The sequence below is a fragment of the Canis aureus genome, chromosome 4 (assembly GCF_053574225.1).
Source record: "Canis aureus isolate CA01 chromosome 4, VMU_Caureus_v.1.0, whole genome shotgun sequence".
In the NCBI taxonomy this organism is placed as follows: Eukaryota; Metazoa; Chordata; class Mammalia; order Carnivora; family Canidae; genus Canis; species Canis aureus.
Genome location: NC_135614.1, coordinates 26,454,800 through 26,476,562, shown reverse-complemented (window position 1 = coordinate 26,476,562; position 21,763 = coordinate 26,454,800). Strand labels below are relative to the sequence as shown.

At 34.8% G+C, this 21,763-nt stretch overlaps 1 protein-coding gene and 1 non-coding gene across 13 annotated transcripts in view; one reads left to right on the top strand and one right to left on the bottom strand.

Annotated features, from left to right (window-relative positions):
- The window catches only part of ADK (adenosine kinase), a 505,936-nt gene that overhangs the window by 370,938 nt on the left and 113,235 nt on the right, over window positions 1-21,763 (bottom strand). The gene's annotated exons all lie outside the window — the stretch shown is intronic.
- Window positions 11,343-11,449, top strand: LOC144313129 (U6 spliceosomal RNA). Its single transcript, XR_013378852.1, has one exon. It is a non-coding gene; the product is annotated as a U6 spliceosomal RNA (small nuclear RNA).

Here is a 21,763-nt window from a genome sequence, read left to right as displayed (position 1 = left end):
TCTCCCTCTGCCTCTCTCTCTCTCTCTCTCTCTCTCTCTCTGTGTGTGTGACTATCATAAATAAATAAATAAATAATATTTAAAAAAAAAAAAAAAAAGAAGGGGTAGAGGTGGCTGGATGGGAACCCAATCCCTCATGTGTTGATGGGATAGGAAAGGCACTGGAAAAATGCGGCCAGAGAACGGGCTATAGGACTCAATGCAAGAGATCATGATAGGAGCAATAAACATGAGTAGCAAAGAAGGGTGAGATCTGAGAGACATTCAGATGATAAATAATACCTGGCAAACAATCTGCTTGTGAAGGTTTAAGGAGAAGAACCAAAGATGACTGAAACGTCTAGTATGACTGAAAAAATCCTTAATTGTGATAAGAAGACAAGAAGCAAGGTATGCAATTAAACTGACCCACGTTTAGAAACTGGCAAGGTCAAAAGGGAGAGAGAACTGAAGGCAATGACAAAATGTAGTTGAAACAACCAACCATGCCATTCAGGCTAAATAAAGAGAATACAAAGGAAAAACACAAAGGAGCTAAACAGAAAGCTGGTACAAAAAATTTTTTTTAAACAGTCAGGGCATGGACTACGTTCAGAATGTGGAAAGTGGGTTGCTCAAGTGGAATGGAGATAAAGGCAGTTATAATAGAGGAATTTAAGGAAGTGTGATAACTGGTGCTGGAAATACCATCCACATGAGAACTAAGAAGATAGAAGAAAACAGTTACCAAAGTTTTCAAAGAATGTGAAGGGGTCTAAAACGATGACACTCAAAATGCTTCCCAAAAACCTTTCTTTAAGCATGACCTAACACTAACTAGCACCTGTCTCACTGACTTAAGAAATTAATTAAAGTTTGCTTCTGCTTTCTCTAGTTTACCACTGTCTTCTGGAACGAGATTTCTCTATTTTTCTGGTATTTTGTCAATAGAAACCTCAGTTTGTCATGGCCAGAGAGTACATTCTACATGAGGTGACTTTCATACATTGTAAAATAAAAATAACAACAACAAAAGTTTGACTTGACACTAAACACTTATTTAATAAACATATAGAAGATATCAATGAACAATCAGTCACTCTATAGGGTCTGTTAAGAGAATGACTTAAGTGAAAACAAGAAAAAAATATCATGTATATATTTGATAGTCGTGAACACATAAAAATATATGTTATCTGGGAAACTTTAGTTTATTATCATCATACATCAATGATTACTCTTATTGCTATGTACAGTTTTAAAAGCAACAAAACAATTTCTTATTAACGTGGTTAAATCCAATAAAGGAATAAAACTAAATCTTGCAATCCTTAAAAGCTTAAGGGAATTATTGCAATTTATAGCCACTGATAATATTTTAGTACATTTTAAATGATCCAACTAGAGTGTCTTTTCATAAGTACATTGGAATCACCATGCAATTTTAATCCATATGCTTAAACCTCTTTCACAGTTTACAGGAACAAAGCAGTTTTGATTCACAAACAATGCCCTGAAGTCAAATACACTCATGAGGTATTAATTTACAACTTCATCTGTGATCAGTTAAACTCCATGTGAAATCTTAAACATCCTTAAAAAGCTCACCACAAATAGTTCAATAAGAGATTTTTTGGTTAACATTACTTTAACAAAAAACATATAAGATTAAATTCTATTGTAAAATAAAACCAAATGCCACTTGCTTTTAAGGATAAGCCACTAACAAAACAATCTTTTAAACTGTCACCTTTTGCATCTAAAATATTAATTAAAAAATGTAATGCCAGTATCAAAAACATATGCTTCAAAGTTTTGACAAGACGCATCACAGATAAAAAGAAAAACCAATTTCATGAAGAAAATGTACATATTTTAACAAATACGATGTTTCTTTAATCAGTCCTAAGAGCCAGACTTATTAAAATGTCAGGTCAACCTGAATCATACCAAAACAAAAGATTAAAATTACAAGTTTTACCAAACAGCTAAGATGTCAGATCCACAAAAGTTATGGACAAAGACAACAGTAATCAAAGAACATGATATAAATATGTAATTCGGCTCATTTTAATAAAAAACAATAATTACTAACTTTTCAGAAAACTGCAGTTTTGAGCTAATATTTATGTAATTTGAACTTGAAAACATTTATTTAGTTAGGAATTTTTTTAGCTAGATACAAGTAACATTTTACTTTGATTTTTTTTTTTTTTTTAAAGACAATCAGAAGAATTATTACCACATATAACAAAACATCCAGGGCTACGATAGTTCTGGGATTAATTTACAACACATCAGTAGAGGCGTAGGTTTTATCCATGTTTTCCCTGTGCCACCCTTAATGTGATGACCTTTGTCCCCTAATGGTTCAAAACTAGCTATAATTGTTGCAAGTATCACTTTATCTAATATCCAAAGTTAAGAAAGACTGCCCCTTCTTTGTATCTAAGAACAAAAAAAAAAAAAATAGTAAGGAAAACTTTTTCATTAAACTTAAAGTGTTGCTGGCCACTTTTTACTAAATCAATCACTAACAAAGGGAATTAAATTACCATGATTGGTTTAGATTAATTCAAATTCAGCCCCTGAAGGTAAAGAAGAACCCAGCTTCCATTAAAGCACATTGGTTAAAAAGAAAAAAAAAAAAAGCACATTGGTATATATGGTAAGTGATAAAAGCTAAAGTATCAAATTAACTGTATCAAAAATGAAGAATCAAATCAATGTTATTTTCATACATTGCATATAGTAATACACAAGAGTCATTATTTCCTTTACATGTTTCGAATGAATATTACATATGCCAATGTGGCCAACTCTGTTTGTAACCATTAATATTTCAATTTTGATCAACTGAATAACTTACTAGAAAACTATTATGTAATGCAATAATTTTCTATCTAAATTAAGAAAGACAAAATAAGATAAAAGCAATAATTTAAAATATGTCACACTTTAAGTAAAAACCAAGATATTAAATACATACACAAACTTCTGATTCTTCCTGAACCCCACTAAAACTATTCTCAAAGACAAAATGGAAACAATGGTGGCAAAAATCTGGATACTGTAAAGCAGAGTGAAGAACAATGATTAACTCAACACACCCAAGAAAGCTGAATGATAAACAGAAATGGAGAAAGGTAGAAGAAAATTGGGCAGCAATCAAATTTATGCTGTCATACCCCTAAAAAGGCACTGATTGGCATTAAGAATCTCTGGGAATGGGAGTGAAGGCAGGACATAACACTCTAAGATGGAAATAGACTTCCAGAATCCATTCTCTACTCAGCACATCAAAGCAAATACCCTCTTTCATATCCAGGCAAAAGATTGGAGGTCCATTTTCTGGAGAGGATAAAAAGAAGGCAAAAAATATACTGAAAATATGAGAATAAACTGAAAGCTGACACACAAATCTTTGGAATCTTCTAATATTTTTCTTTTTTGATTCCAGTGGCAGTTATGAAAGGAACCTTTCTATAACCAAACTAGTTTAAGAAACCACCTACTGGTATCAACATGGAATTCTGCTACAAAACAGCCCAGTCAGATCATTTCAAGCCCAGGAGTTTGCAACTCCTACACACCCACAGTACATTTACTGTCTTTCAATTTCTCTCTCTTTTTTTTTTTTTTTTTATTATTTACTTATTTATTTTTTCGTGACAGACACAGAGACAGAGAGAGGCAAAGACAGGCAGAGGGAGAAACAGGCTCCATGCAGGGAGCCCGACGTGGAACTCAATCCTGGGGCTCCAGGATCACACCCTGGGCTGAAGGCAGCGCTGAACCGCTGAGCCACCTGGGCAGCCCTCAATTTGCCACTCTTAAAAATAAGCAAAGAGACAAATATCACCAGATATTTAAAATCTCTACTGTGAAAGATGAAGGCCAAAATAAACAAAAATTAAAAATGACAACATGGAGGAAAGAGAGATATACAATGGGAAAGAAGCTTGAGAAAAATTTTATCTTATTACTAATACCCTCAGAGAGATGACAAGAAATATTGCATCCATGAGATGAGACAAGAACAGATGCTACTAAAAGGCACAACAAAACAAAACATTATTAAACCATTGAAATAAAAATGACAGTGTATTTCTCAAAAACCAAAGTAAAATTAGAAAAGTAATTTAGAGAACCAATCCAAGATGTCCAATGACCAAATAACTGAAGTTCAAAAAACAAAGAGTGAGAGAGAGAAGAAAATAGGAAGAAATCAAGTGATTCAAGAAAATTTCTCAGAACTAATGGACATGATCCATGTCAAAAGAATCCATCACCAATGTGTCCAGCAAAATGGATGAAAAGAGACCCCTACAAAGACATTATCAGGACAAAGAGCCTAAAAGGCTTTGGCTTTTGTAGAATAAAACAAATGTTTCAAACAAAGGATAAAGAATCAGAAGGGCATCAGATCTCACCACAGCAACACTGAAAGCTAGAAAATAATAGAGCATTGTCTTGAAAATACAAACACAATTTTGACAAAAAATAAAAATGAAATTAACTACTGAGACTTAAAATAGCTTAGCACCCCCCCCCAAAAAAAAAACTGCTTTAGGTAAGTTGGTTTTACAATAGCCAAGACCCTAAGCAATAATAGTAAGATCACTCAAATCTGAGCAACTCAAAATATTTCAGTTCTACACAAAGGAAAAAAAAAAAAAGGAGTTGTAGTTCAAATCAGGATGCTTCCAATTTTCAGTTTGAAATTTCTGACAAGAACATTTAATGTTCATGGGACACTTTCTTCCTACTGAAAATCATGAAAAATCAAGGAAAATGAAAATTGCACTTTATTTTCAGTAATATTTGGGACATATCAGGAAGTATTACAAATTAATGAGGAAAAGATGGGATAATCAATGATGGTATGGGACAACCATAAGTGTACACTGTGAGAGTCCAGTGATAGAAACTCACTAAAAAGAGCCCACAAGATACACTTTTTGAAGATGAGGGGAGTACTATGAAAGGCACAATTCTACTACTGATTTGCCAAGTGAGAACTAAGACAAGAAACTCCATTATCACCACTACCATTTAGCATCACACTAGAATACCAGCCAATGCCATTAAACAAAATGAAGGAAACTAGAGGAATAAATATTAAGAATCAGGAAATAAATCTATTACTACTTAAAACTGTTATTATTGCAGAGCTTAAAATTTTTTCAGAAAAATTTAACAGAAATTTTACAAACAGTAAAAGGTGGTAAAGTACATGAGTAAGAAAAATAATGCATAGAGTCAGGAAATTGCATTTATATAAACCAAAATCACTTTTAAAAGATCTTGATTCACAAAACTTTAAAAATATATAATACCTATAAGAAAATATACTTAAAACACTCCTGAAGGCATTAACAGAAGATTTGAAGTAATAAAAGTACAAATCATGCTCTTCTTTAGGAAGACTCGGTATTAATACATCAATTTACTTTCACTTAATTTCTAATTTTAATATAATAATCCTATCAAGAAGAATAGAAATAGGTTTTGTTTGTTTTTGTGGGATGAGTGGTATACATGATAAAATGCTGAAAAATAAGTAACAATAAACTAGGAAGCTCTGGGGATCCCTGGGTGGCGCAGCGGTTTGGCGCCTGCCTTTGGCCCAGGGCGCGATCCTGGAGACCCGGGATCGAATCCCACGTCGGGCTCCCGGTGCATGGAGCCTGCTTCTCCCTCTGCCTGTGTCTCTGCCTCATTCTCTCTCTCTCTGTGACTATCACAAATAAATAAAAAAAAAATAAAATAAAAAACTAGGAAGCTCTAAAAAAAATAATGAAATACGGGACAATAGCCCAATTGAAAACAAAACGTTCATGATGTTTCAATAATTAAACTGTCACACAATAATAAACCATATCCATGGAACATGAGAAAAAATCCAAAACAAGCAATAATAAACATGTAAATTGAGATATGACAGTAACATATAATTAAAGTGGTATCTCAAAATAATGAGAAAGAGATGGAGTAGTCAATAAACAGTCTGGAACAACCAAATAACCTACTATAAAAAATAAAACAGGGGTCTTCTGGCTGCCTCAGTTGGTAGAACATGCAACTTTTCATCTCTAGGTGGAAGTTCAAGCCCCACATTGGATGTAGAAATTACTTAAAAATAAAATCTTTAAGGGCAGCCCCAGTGGCTCAGTGGTTTAGCGCTGCCTTCAGCCCAGGGCCTGATCCTGGAGACGCCAGATCGAGTCCCGTATCGGGCTCCTTGCATGGAGCCTGCTTCTCCCTCTCCCTGTGTCTCTGCCTCTCTCTTTCTCTCTCTCTTTCTCTCATGAAAAAATAAATAAAATCTTTAAAAAAAATAATAAAAAAATAAAAAATAAAATCTTTATAATAAAATAAAATAGGATCCATACCCCATACTGTGTATGAAAATAAACTATAGGATGGATCAAATAATTAAGAGTAAAAACCAAATTCAGAAGTTTTTAAATAGGGATCCCTGGGTGGCGCAGCGGTTTGGCGCCTGCCTTTGGCCCAGGGCGCGATCCTGGAGACCTGGGATCGAATCCCGCGTCGGGCTCCCAGTGCATGGAGCCTGCTTCTCCCTCTGCCTGTGTCTCTGCCTCTCTCTCTCTGTGTGTGACTATCATAAATAAATAAATAATTTAAAAAAAAGAAGTCTTTAAATAAATAATACATTCTATTATACAACAAAAATAAAATTATCAGAGAAAAATCCAAATTATAACCTTGTAGAAAGTTTTTTTTTTTTTTAAGATTTTGTTTATTTATTCATGAGAGACATGGGGGGTGGGCACAGAGACATAGGTAGAGGGAGAAGCAGGCTCCATGCAGGGAGCCTGATGTGGGACTCAATCCCGGGACTCCAGGATCATGCCCTGGGCAGAAGGCAGGCACTAAACCACTGGGCCACCCAGGGATCCCCGACACCTAATGTTCTAAAGTGAAAGAAGATAAAAGGACATACTGGTCGAATGTTAAAGAAAAGAAAGAAGTTGAACTGTAATTACTACCAATTAAAATAGAAAGGAATAGGGCAGCCCTGGTGGCTCAGTGGTTTAGCGCCGCCTTGAGCCCAGGGCGTGATCCTGGAGACCTGGGATCAAGTCCCATGTCGGGTTCACTGTATGGAGCCTGCTTCTCTCTCTGCCTGTGTCTCTGCCTCTCACTCTCTCTCTCCCTGTGTCTGTCATGAATAAATAAATAAAATCTTTAAAAAAAAAAAAGAAAGGAATATTACATAACGATTTTTTTAAAAAGTTCAGTATACTAGGGAGACATAGTAATTCTAAAAGTATATGCACTTAATAAAAGTCTCAAATATATTAAGCAAAAATTTAAAAATCTTAAAAAGAAATTGACAAATCTAGCATCCCAGTAGGTTTCTACACACATCTTTTTATTATTGACCAGTCAAGGATATAAACAAAAATTGTATGCAAGAAATAACAATTTAAAAGCCAGATCAGGGATCCCTGGGTGGCGCAGCGGTTTGGCGCCTGCCTTTGGCCCAGGGCGCAATCCTGGAGACCCGGGATCGAATCCCACGTCGGGCTCCCAGTGCATGGAGCCTGCTTCTCTCTCTGCCTCTCTCTCTCTGTGTGACTATCATAAATAAATAAAAATTAAAAAAAAAAAAAAGCCAGATCATGAGAGGATCATATATAATGACCTAATTAAATATATGGAATTCCTCATCTAACAATTAGAGAGTGCCTATTCTTATCAAGAACACACAGAACATTTCAAAAATAATCAATGTAATGGGATATAAGACAAATTTCCAGAATTTTTAAAAGCAGATTATCACATGGAACCTGTTCTCTAACTACAATGATGTGCAATTTTAAAAAGACATCCTTTTAAAAGTCCTTACTTCAAATTTTCAAACAATTCCCAAATAATCAACAGGCCAAAAAGAAATCTTAAGAGAAATTTAAAATACTTAGAAATGAATGATAAAACACTCTTGCAAAATCTGGATGATATAAAACAGGTGTTTTGAGAAAAATGTATAGCTTTCATTGCAAATCTCAGAAAAGAGAACCTAAAGCTGTAAACGTGTAAGCTAAGTGTTCATATTAAGATTTTAGAAGAACAACAGATTTAACTCAAAGACTGTAAAGGAAAGAAAGAACAAAAATCAATCAAATAGGAAGTAAAGGTAAAACATCAATTTAGAAACACACACGTTAACTACAGATACAGCAGAGATTAAAGAGATAAAAGACCCATGAGTTGCAAGCAAGCAAACAAATGGGGCCTCAGTCCTACAATTCCAAATAACTGAATTTGGCCAACAATTTGAATGAGTGTGGAAGCATTCATCTTTAGAACCCTCAGAGAGGAATGTAATCCTGCCAACATTTTGATTTCAGCCTATGAAACCTCAAGCAGAGAACCAGCAGAGTTAAAGCACATGGTACTAACTTCTGACACAACTCTTGAGATTATAATTGCTGTTAAGCTGCTAAATTCATAGCAATCTGTACAGCAAGAACAGATAACTACTGCATCATCCTCACTTGACAGTTAAGAGCTGCTCCCTAGCCTTTACTACTCCAGGATCCATTCATCCCCTTTGCTATTAGACTCCAGTTTTCTAAAGGCATCTTCCACTATCAGCTTCCCTCTAAAATAAACCGCCACTCTTGAGGCTTCTCTCTATGATGCTGGTGGCTCCCTTCACTCTACATTTCCTTATTGCATTATTGCATTACTGACAAACAAAATGTCTTTCTGGTCTTAATACAGTAGATCCATTCTAGCATGCTCATTTCTCTGAGCCTTTTGATTCCTTGCTCTACTATCTGCCAGACAGCCCTGACATCTTTACTTCATTTCATACAGGCCATCACTTCTCCAAGCTTCCAAGAGTCATCACAGCAGCATATTATAACCAGCGCCAGAGGCCTTTGCCAGGAAGTTAATTGCTGTGTCATTGGAGAATGCTCCCATATCAACAGAGCTTTGGCTTGAATGCTGACCAAAAGCAAAGGTTTACAATGTTTGACCCTAAATCCAAAAAAATCAAAAGCCTTTCCTTCTTAAGTCTTTGGTGAGAAAGACCTGTCATTTTCAATCTATCCTTAAGAATTATTGTGAAAGCTACAGACCTTTTCAGAATAATGCACATTCACAAGGGAAAAAAATTATATAAAATTTTACAAAAGATTTATAAAAACCTCCCTATTACAATCTGGATTCTCTAAAAGCAGACACTGCAGTAGTTTTGGGTGCAAGATGTTTATTAGGGATCAGCCCCTATAAAAAGAAGGGGGGGAAGCAGGACTGTAAAACAGAAGTCAGATTATAGTACAAACCTCACAAAACCTCAGGCAACCTGGCAGGGATCTCTAGAAATGTATTAGTTATCTCAGGTGTGAACAAAATAGCTGGGACCTTATACCTCCATTTTGATCAGTTGCAGGATGGGAGCTGCCCTGGGAAGGCTGGGGTTTACTTAGGCAAGGGAGGCTTCCAGCAAGAGAGGCAAACTATGAAGGAGCTGACAGATGAAACCTTTCTGAATTCTTTTCTCCCCACAGCCAGGCTGCAATTCCTCCTTGAGGGAGGATCTGAGCTGCACAACTCTATGTCCATATGCTCTATGTCTACTTAGGAACATGTTTTATCCATTCTAAAAATCCTCTCCTCTTTTGTACTTTCTACTTCTACTCTTTTCTACTTCTTCTGATTATACCACTGAACTTTCTTAAGGCAAAAGCCCAAACATATGTAGCCAAGTATGTGCACTATAAAGACCTCACAAGAGGTGTTACTATAAATCACGGACATACTGAATCTGGATGTAGGTAGAAGTCCCACTCCAAGCACAGGACCTCAATTTATTTATCAATTGCTAAGACTGTAAATGAAATAATTAAATAGGAATACTGCCAAAATGATCTAACAGCAAACCAAGTAGTAAACTTCCACCAAACTAAACTGGAATTAAACACAGAATGTATTATAATTCATCCATCACGATAAGTAGTAAGATATCACTATTTGAGGGTTATAAAACTAAGCATTTATAATATTATCTTTTAAATTATAATCAGAATTAGAAAATAAGGCATATTTTTAATGGTTTCATGATACATTGCATTTAAATACAATCCTCCTTCATATGATAACATTTAAGTTCCTACTGTGTGCCAACTGCTTCTTAGGAGCTGGATATAGAAGTCAATAGGACAAAGCTCCTGCCATTAAGGAGCTTCTACATTGTACTTAGAGGAGTCGGATAATAAACAAGAAAACAAAGTCATTTCATATTTAAATTCTATGAGAAGTGTCATTTGAACTAACTAAAAGAAGTCCAAAAGAACCAATAAGGAAAAGCATTCCAAAAAGAATAGACAATATATGCAAAAGTCTCAAGGTAGGAATGAGTACCTATTGAAATAACAAGATAAAGACCAGTGTCATTGAAACATGAATAAGAGTACTCTTCCAAGAGGTAAGAGTTATACTCAAAATTTCAATGTCAGGATCATCACCTTTCCTCTTACCTAATCTATTTATTGTTGTTTACTATTAGAGAATTATGAAAATGCTTGAGATGTAGAGTTGATAAGCAAACACTTTCAGATCGTGCCAGTAACTAGTAATGTTTCCCATCATTTGTTCTACTCCTCTTATATTAAAAAGATAAATCTGGGATCCCTGGGTGGCGCAGCGGTTTGGCACCTGCCTTTGGCCCAGGGCGCGATCCTGGAGACCCGGGATCGAATCCCACATCGGGCTCCCAGTGCATGGAGCCTGCTTCTCCCTCTGCCTGTGTCTCTGCCTCTCTCTCTGTGACTATCATGAATAAATAAATAAAATCTTTAAAAAAAAAAAAAAAAGATAAATCTATATTTTCATAGAAACTGAAGAAACAGAAATAAAGAATGAAAAATAGATCACATCCCTTATAAGGAAAATTAATTTTATATGTAACATTCAGTAATGCAAAAGATATTAGCAATACTTCCCCTTTATGCAAATTACCTACACAGATTTTGACTGAGTCACATTAAAGACAGTAAACAAATCATTTACACATCATAACATGAGTATAGTATGAATAATTAAGCTTTCCCTACATGTTAAATCTCTCCAAATAATGTAGTATCAATGGATTTGCAGTGTTGGTTGGTTTCTACTCAGAAGAAATAAGTATTTGTTTGCAGGACTTAACAAAGAGAAGATGAAGTTAAATATGACAATACCAAGTGGTTTTGTCATATCAAATAACCACAATTATTAGATAAACAAATGATATATTTAAAACAAAACTGCCTTAAAATAAACCTGAATTAAGGTGTAAAACAAATGCTTTTAGTTTCTGAGCAGGAAAATTTAAATGGCTACTGCTCACTTTGGCAGCACATATACTAAAACTGGAATGATACAGAGAAGATAAGCATGGCCCCTGCACAAGGATGACATGCAAATTCGTGAAGCATTCCATATTTTTGTTGTCTCTCATGAATAAATAAAATCTTTAAAAAAAAAAAAAAGAAAAGGAAAATGTAAATGGCTAAAGTACATGATCAGTAGAATTAGACCTAAAATTTCCAACATAAGAAATGATAATTACTACAAGATACTGTCTCCATGCTTCACATTAACAATTGTCCATGTGGAAGTATCCAAAAAGCCCACAACTTGATATCAGGGTGAATATATGGTATACTAAGAAAACTTCTAAATATAGAAAGAATCCCTATTTATAAGTAGGCTAAGTCACATTAGTTCCTTAATCTAACATAACCAGTCCCTATATATAGTTCTGTTAGACAGAAGATTACAGAGTTATCCTCTACCCCTAACTTGATGGCACACACATTCTACCAGGCTTCTTTCTCCAAAATATTACAGCTTTGATTAGGCTAAAAATTGGTTATGAGAGATAATTTCTCTCTTCTTGATGATCTCTGCACAAGTGTCATAAGAAAATTTTAGCAGTGATGCTATCCAAAATTGCTGCCCTGCCACTTACTTGGTTCTCACATGGATTTGAAGGACCTTAACCCCAAAGAACTATCTCTGGCTGTGGCAAATTTGATCATCAGCATCTATATGCTGCTTTAGACTTTAGAACTCTCAAACACTCGAATTTTTAACATAGAGTCAACAGACTCTATAATTATAATTCATGACGCACAGACAATGATACTCAGACTCTGCTGTAAATTCAAAAGAATTTCTATCAATATTTGTTACTGATTACTTTCAATTGCATAGACCAGCAGTTCTCAAAGCCTGATCCAAGAATCACATGGATCTCTAAAATTCTTACAGGGTATTCACAGATTAAAACTCTGTCCTTTTTCAATGTTATTTTTGTACAACTAACTGTCCAGTGAAGTTTTCCAGAGGGTACATAACAAAACATCATTCTAGTGCCTAATGGAATGGATGCTGGTGTATTTTTGTCTTGTTCTGTTTTGAAAAACATTTAAGGTAACATATCTAGAGTATTAATAAGCGAGTTTTCAGAGATTAAATTTGTTCTCCAAACTTCTACTGTCCTCTTACTAGCTATACCTGCTATACTCTAAGTATCTGTGTGAGGTAATATTTCATTCATATATTTTAATCAATATCAATATTTCAACATGCATATTTACATCGTATATTTTTTTTCCAAAGATTTTATTTATTTATTCAAAGAGACACAGAGAGAGAGAGAGAGAGGCAGAGACACAGGCAGAGGGAGAAGCAGGCTCCATGCAGGGAGCCCCACGCAGGACTCAATCCCGGGTCTCCAGGATCACACCCCCGGCTGCAGGCGGCACTAAACTGCTGCGCCACCAGGGCTGCCCTACATCCTATATTTCAATCAGTATATTGCAACAGATTGAATGCAGAAGCAGATGAGACTCCACCTGCCTTCTATTACATTAACAGTAAAGAGATTTGGAAAAAATAAAAAAATACCAGTCTTTTTACAATATTTTTGGTTTTGGAAAATACAGGTATTTTTCACAAACCTATTTTACTTATGCTACTCATGTTAATAATGGGTTTATGACAATTACCTTTAAATGTATTAATATTTTCAAATGTCTCCATTAAAACTTTTAATTAAAAAAATAAAACTTTTAATTAAAATAATTTTTTTAAACTAAACTCTGTAACTATACCCAACATGGGTTTGGAATGTGCAACTCTAAGATCACGAGTCACTACAACAGATCCAGGCAGGTGCCCCTTTTTTAATTTCTCATATGGTAAATACCAATAGATATAACATTAAGCAATACTTCTGCAGCAATGGCAACTACTTTACACATTGGCTTTGTCTTCAAAATAATTCCTGTTGTTGCATAAACCAATTTTTCATCATTTGTGATTTTTTTTAAAAATTCTCTACTTTTAATAACCATCAGATTGATACCTCTTCTCCTTATTAGCACTGTGTATCCCTACTGCTTTCACACAAATACAATATTCTTAAAAATAAATTGCAATTAAAACACAAGCAAACATAGTACAGAATAAGAAACACAATAACCAATAATAAAATGACAGGGCCACAGCTGTTTACAACATCCTTTGGTCTGATATGGCTTTATTTTGTGTATAATATTTTATATATTGAAATCTGATAAAAAAAAAAAACTTTTTTACATTCCACGTTTATATTTGTCAACTATGAATAAAAGATACCAGTGTAACATAACTTGTAGCTAACCACATTCAAATATGCAATAAGTCAAATAATGATGTATCACTATGTTATTTTATAAGGAAAATTAATAGTTCTATTCCATCATTATCAAGAGTTTCATGTATATTGCTAGTTATTGGAAATGTGGGTTACCAAATATCTAATGTTCAAATAGTTTAAAAACCATTATAAGGGTTCTATTCTTGAGAGTACACACCAGTTAACATAAATGGATTATAAAAGCCTTATAGTTGGTGAAAAAAATTATGATAAATATAAGTAATATTTTCTAATAAAGATAAATGATAATTGAAAAATTAATGTTACATTTAAAATCACACTTCTGAATATTATACACAGCAATTAAGCACTTTAATTAAAAAACAAGTTCAAACAATATTTAATCATTCATCTTTCTCTTACTGCCAACTTCCTTCTATTCCTCAAACACACGAAGCCGTTTATATTATTTGTCTAAACAATAAAACCATTTATCATAATTTTACGATATTTATTGCTGTCGTTAAAGAAATTTATATTTCCCAAAATAGATTAATTACAAAATACTGTATGAATGAAATCTACACATTCAGTACAAGTATAAAAATTTAAATAAGGCATGAATAGGACAGTATCTTTCAACTGTCATATGAAGCTGTGATAATAGTAATCTATAAAATTAGTAATTTTTAAGGGGGATCCCTGGGTGGCTCAGCGGTTTAGCGCCTGCCTTTGGCTCAGGGCACAGTCCTGGAGTCCCGGGACGAAGTCCTACGTCGGGTTCCTGGCATGGAGTCTGCTTCTCCCTCTGCCTGTGTCTCTGCCCCCTCTCTCTCTCTCAATATCATAAGTAAATAAATAAATCTTAAAAAAAAATAAATTAGTAATTTTTAAAAATTATCATAATAGCTACTACATTTGAAATATTGACAGATTATAGACAAATATAAAACAGCACTGTTGATAAAACCCAAGTATCTGGCTTATAGTCATACTCAGAGGTAAATTAACATTTCTATAATATCTAATATATGCCAGGCACTAGGAAAGGTATTTCAGATACATTATCTTATCTCATCACCAAAATAACTATAACCACAATTTGCCAATAATGAAATGGAGCCTGAAAAGTCACATAACTAATAAATAGCAGGAATGGGACCAAAGTAAAGACAAATTTTAAAGAATGAAATTTAAAAAGTGAAAACAGTTTTAAGATAACTTTCTTACATAAATGACTGTCATTTCACAACTATTCTTTATTCCCAAAACAAGACTCCAAATTTGCTTTTTGGGGAACCATTTCTCCAACACTCTTTTTTTTCCTCTTGTGTTAAGAGATTTTTTTCTCTCCAACTTGCTTAATCCATATATTTCCAGCATTGCTAATTCTATCTCCAACTACAGAAGTAGGTATGTACCTCAAGCCAAGCTAAACAGACCTAATATGATCTAATACCATAACTTTTCTTGGAGCCACTAGAACAGATGCAAAAAAGTGAAAAGGATGTAAACTGATAGCTGCTGGCAGCTACCCTACCTCCAGGAGATGAGAGCCTACTTGGAAAAGGAGCCAATACCAAGATAAACAGAGGAACAGTTGAAGAAGGTCCAAAAACATTATTTGAGCCACTAGATCAAGCTTCACCTGAAATTGGCCATACCACGATCTTTTAAATTATGTAACCCAATAAATTTCCATTTGCTTAAGCCAGTCTGAATTGGAGGATTTCTGTCACTTGTTCAATGTACCTATCAATAAAAACTTAACGGCGTAAACCATCTGCAAAAATCAAATGATGTACTTAATTATTCTCAATCTGCAACCTAAAAAAAATTAACAGAAATCAAGGAACTATTTTTAGTATTTCAAAAAGTTTAATGGAGTTGCACACAGACCTGAAATAAAGCGCATGCAGCTTAATAAAACACTAAGTTCTGGGGATCCCTGGGTGGCTCAGCGGTTTGCCGCCTGCCTTCGGCCCAGGACATAATCCTAGAGTCCCAGGATTGAATCCCGCATCGGGCTCCCTGCATGGAGCCTGCTTCTCCCTCTGCCTGTGTGTCTCTGCCTCTCTCTCTGTCTCTCATGAATAAATAAATAAAATCTTAAAAAAAAAAAAAAAAGACTAAGCTCTTTCTGACTACACATCATTTCAATATGGAAACTTCAGTTATCTTGTTTTAAAAGAGTTCTAAAGAGAAATAGGTTTTTATATATAATCTTTATTTTTAAATTGGAAACAAATTGATGTGTACTTTTTTTTCTTTAAGATTTTATTTATTTATTCATAGACACACAGAGAAAGGCAGAGACACAGGCAGAGGGAGAGGCAGGCTCCACACAAGGAGCCCGATGTGGGACTCGATCCCAGGTCTCCAGGATCACACCCCAGGCTGCAGGCGGTGCCAAACCACTGCACCATCAGGGCTGCCCTGATGTGTACTTCTATTTTTTTTTTTTTTTTAAATAAAGATGGTCAGTTCAGTGCCTGTCTTATTTCAGCAGTCTCTCCACTAAGTACAACATTCCTGATGGGAACCTTGCAGTATTCTCAGGCAGTTTCTAAAGACATCTTTGATTCTTTTTTTTTTTTTTTTTTTAAAGATTTTATTAATTTATTCATGAGAGACACAGAGAGAGAGGCAGAGACACAGGCAGAGGGAGAAGCAGGCTCCATGCAGGGAGCCCGATGTGGGACTCAATCCTGGGTCTCCAGGATCAGGCCCCAGGCTGCAGGCGGTGCCAAACCGCTGCGCCACTGGGGCTGCCCTGATGTGTACTTTTAAAATACAGTTTATCTGAAAGACAAACTTTTAAAAAAGGAAATTTTTCAAAATGATCACTGAAGGACAAAATATGAAAAACTGTATTACTATATTACTTCAAAATATATTTAATAATATAATTCACACCTTTAATAAATCAGCAATTCCAGACTAACGTCTTAATTTCTGAATGCCTATCAGTCTTTCTACCCTGAGGCTATTCAGCCTCATGACATAGCAAATAAGCAGTCTAGGCTAATGGCACCACCTAGTGTCCTGTACTGGTCACTATTAGACTTACTGTTTCACTTTTGCTAGTGATAAATCTTTCCAAATCCAATTCTTTCTTATTCACTTGTACATACATTGTCCTAACTCTCCTCTCATGCCTCTTTCAACAACTGTCCAGTTGTCTTTGCCAGGTAACTGGTGTTTAACATCAGTCATCATAAGCACTTTCTTTTTTTTTTTTTTCCATAAGCACTTTCTAAAGTGACTACTATGAGTATCCCATTCACATACCAAGGCTCACAGATCACTGGACAGGCAGTGTGACTTTAAAGCTCATTTTCCTAATTGCTACTCATAAAGCTCATGCTGCTTTTCCTTAATTCTTCATTTCATACTATGGCCAAACCACTTTTTTTTTTTTTTTTCAAAAAGTAATCATCCAGTTCTAGTCCAAGAAGGTGATATAGGAACACCCTGAACTCATCTCCTTCAAGGAACACACAAGATTATACCTATTTACAAAATGATTCCTCCTGAAGAAGAACTGAGGGCCAACTGAACAGCTTCTAAACAACAAAGACAGAGAGAAAGGCAAAAGAGAACAGCAAGAGAGATGGAGACATGGTCTCCAAGGATGTCCATATTGGATGCTGTAAATTGGCAGCGGGGAAGGATGGTACTGAGGGAAAGGAACAGATTCCTCTGTCTTTAGACACAGAAAAAAAAAAAAAAAAAGCCCTGGATTAAATATGTAACGGTTTTTTTATTCTTTCAAAGTTAAGCCAAGCTTTCCTCAATTACCATCACAGAAAAAAATATTCTTGTTCACATCTGCTAGTTGTACTAATATCATTTGCTAATATTTTGAATTATGAATTATAATCCTCCAGCTTATCATCAGTTAAATCATTTGGGGGGGGGGGGGAGCCAGAGGCCTAGCCACGACTGTTCTTTTTATCTTAAGAAAATTCAAATGAAATAATGGCATAGTGATAAAGAGACCAATGAAACAGAATTAGAGCCCAGAAACTAACTTACACACATAGAGAAAACTCAACAAATCACAGTGGACTGATCAAAAAATGGCAGGATAATTGGTTATCCATGCACAAAGAACTTCAGTCTCAAACTCTGCCTCTATACAAAAATTGTATTCAATTGGATGAAAAGATCAAACTCTATAGAGCACACATAGGAAACTCTTTGACTTGGGATAGGAAGGTATTTCTTAAGGCATAAAAGCATAAGAGAAAAGACTGATAAATTGATTACAACAAATTGTAAAACTTGTATGAAACAGAAGACACCACAAAATTAAAGACAAGTCACACAGAGAACACAGATATCAAAGAATTAGTATGCATAAAAAATAAAGAACATCTACAAATAGTAACTTTAAAATATTCCTACAGAAAAAAAAGATTTAGCAAAGATAATAAGTGGCAATCACAAAACAGGAATCTTTAGGCAAATAAACACAGGAAGATATGCTCAACTCACATTTCTAAAATGTGAGTTGAGCATATTAAAGTTAAAACCACAATGAAATACATTTTACATCTACTAAAACTGAAATAAAGTAAAATTTTTACATATACTAATTCTTAGCAAGACAATTGAGAAAGTGAATGCTCAGATACTGTTGGCAAGCACAATTTTGCAATTTAGTAAAATGTAAGAGGTATGTGACCAACAATGCCACAGGCCCATATAAATCCAAGGCAGCACTGTCCCACAGAGCTTTCTGGAGTAAGAGAAATGTCCTTTATCTGTAATATATAATACATTAGCTATTAGTTACATGTGGCCATCGAGTACTTCAAATATGGCTAGTGTAACTAAGGAACAAAATTAATTGTATTACATTTTAATTAACTTAAATTTATAAACCCACATCTGGTTAGTGGCTACTGTATTGAACAATACAACCTAGAAAATCACTCACATATGCACATAGAGATAAATACAAGAATTTTAATTACAGTAGTGTTCCTAATACTGAAACATTTATAAGTCTTCAACAGAATAAATTGGCATTGTCATATAGTACTATATGGGAAAAAAGAAGTCATGTTAATAGTTATGTTAAAAATAAATATGCTACCATATATAAATCTCAAGAATATTATACTGCAATTAAAAAGGCAACACAGGGACGCCTGGGTGGCTCAGTGGTTGAGTTTCTGCCTTTGCCTCAGGACGTGATCCTGGAGTCCGGAATCCGGTCCCACATCTGGCTCCCTGCATGGAGCCTGCTTCTCCCTCTGCTTGTGTCTCTGCCTCTCTCTCTCTGTGTCTCTCATGAATAAATAAATAAAATCTTTAAAAATGAATAAATAAATCAGTATCCCTGGGTGGCTCAGTAGTTGGTCCCGGGATCGAGTCCTGTGTCAGGCTCCTGGCATGCAGCCTGCTTCTCCCTCTTCCTGTGTCTCTGCCTCTCTATCATAAATAAATAAATAAATCTTTAAAAAAAATCAAAATCAATCAATAAATCAATAAGCAAGCAATGTGAAGGATAGACACAGTAAAAAGCACTTACACAATGTTTTAGAACCTGCAAATCAATCCCTCAGATTGTTGATGAATGTATTCATATAGTTTAAGCACTAAGAAAAGTATTACAGTTAAAAACACCAAAAACAGCTAAAACTACCAGTCACCTCTGGAATGTGGAGGAGAATGGGATTGCAGAGTGGACAGAAGGCCCCCAACTGTACTGTAATGTTTTATTCCCCACCCCCACCACACTCAAACCCTCAACAAATATAGCAGTGTTAAGATATTGGGTACAGGGGTATTGGTATTGTCCAATTTTACTATGTACTTAAAATGTCACAAGGAAAGTCTAAAAACAACAAAATCCATGCTCCAAACTGTACAACGCAATCACCTGAAGTTTTAGAGATTCAGTTTACTCTTTCTCTCCCTGTCATTCAGTTTACTAACATCCACTACTAAAGACAATGAAGTCAAATTTGTGAAGGTCTAAAAAAACCCAACTGTATTTTCATGATGAAGCATAGCCTATCATTAAAAATGTTTTCTGGGCAGCCCCGGTGGCTCAGTGGTTTAGCGCCACCTTCAGCCCAGGGCCTGATCCTGGAGAACTGGGATCGAGTCCCACGTCGGGCTCCCTGCATGGAGCCTGCTTCTCCCTCTGCCTGTGTCTCTGCCTCTCTCTCTCTCTGTGTCTATCATGAATAAATAAAATAAAAAAAAAAAATTTTCTACTTCCTTGTAAAAGCAGTAAAATTGCAAGGTTTCTCTTTTTCTTATGACTTTTTGACTTCTTATTCAATTCCCCTATGCAGTGTTTGTGGAAATCAAGTATTTAAGCATGAAAAAACAAAGACCAAAAAACAAAACAAAAAACTTTGCTATATAAGAATTACCCTTGGGATAATTCATGGATTCCTGAACCAGGCCATTCAGCCATGAGGTCAACTAAAACATATGTTTTAAATAACATTTAATCTACTTTGCTGAACCCCTTATTGAATGTTTATGTTTTGCAACAATTGAAGAACTCGTAAGGATCACATATTAGGTCTTTCTGCCAAAACATTCTGCTCTCTTCTAGTTTTAAAAATCAAAAGCTAATAAATGTGTTCATGAAAACAGAAACAAACATAGCATTCCATTTAAAGAAAGCCTGTCTCTGAATTCAAAATTTTTCTTGAATTATTCAATCCTACTGTTGAGAAGCACAAAATACATGTTTTATCAATTAGACTCCTACAACAATCCCTGGGACTGTAAGTTCCATGAGAGCAAGTATAGTGTCACACTATATCCCCAAAGATTAAAATAATATGGATGAGTAAATGAAGACTCAATGAATAAAACTATCTATTTACATTTATCATGAGTGTCTAATGTGTTCCACATGAACTTCACTTCATGAAGTCTAACAAACCAATAATAAGACAAAGTAAAATGAAAAACTGGAAATAAACTTGCTTGAAAAAGCAATTCTAAACTTTGAAGCTTTGTATCAGAACTTGAAGTTCAGGTAGGAGAACTTCAAAGCTCCTCTTTATTCTGCCTTAAGGGAACCCACTCTCTCCATGTCTCAGAGGATAAAGAGGATGAAGGCCAAATTCCAATTTTAAGATTAAAATCTCGTGTCTTATAGCAAGGTCTTCTCTCAATGCTCCATATGGCTGGGAACAAGCCCGTCTAAAAAATGTCAAAACCAGGAAAAAGGCTTGGAGTAGATGACTAAGGCCAATCACTGTTAGCCTAAAGGAAAAGAGATCTTTTTCTTGACCCATTAACCCTTGAATTGATTCTCTCATGCTATGTCTCTCCCATTAGAATGCTAAAATTGGAAAGACAAATATCAGGGTAGGAATGCTGGAGAAAATGACCAAACAGCTTTGTCTACAGAATGAATACAAAAGGAGTCTTTGCAAAATATATTACAAATGGTCAGTAAGACAAAAATTCTTTCAATCTCGGCAATATTCAGAGAATAGAAAGCTTTTTAAAACTATTAAATGTCATATTTGCACCTATTACATTGTAACACATGTAAATAAATATACTTAATACTTAAATACACTGGCACAATTTTTTAAAGTCCATGCAAAAAGATTATAAGTTTAAGTAGCTTTGGTAGTGAAAAATTAGAAAAACCCAAAGTATTCATTAAGTAGGAACTGGTGAATAAAAAGAATTCACAGTTCTAGGGAGAAAAGAACAGAGAAATGGTGAAGTAGAAATTATCCAATATGTACAACAAAAATGGCAGGAAGGACACTCAAGTTTCCAGATTGTAAGGGCCAATCACAGGCTCAACAGAGTGAAAAAATAATAATAATAAGAGCTATTCTAAGAAATATTACATAAAGATCTCTTAAAATACCCAGGGAAAGAGAAAATCCTATCTAAGAAATTCCAAAGAGAAAAAAAAATCACATATAAAACCTCAGCAATCAGTGCATCAGTCTTCTCATGGACATCACTGGCTACTAATGGAGCATCATCAAATTTTTAAGGACAAATTATTTTCAATCTACAATTCCATACCTAGTTGAAATACCAATCTAATGTGAGATAGAATAAAGACATTTTATACACTTGCAAGTACTCAAAAGTTTTATTTTCCAC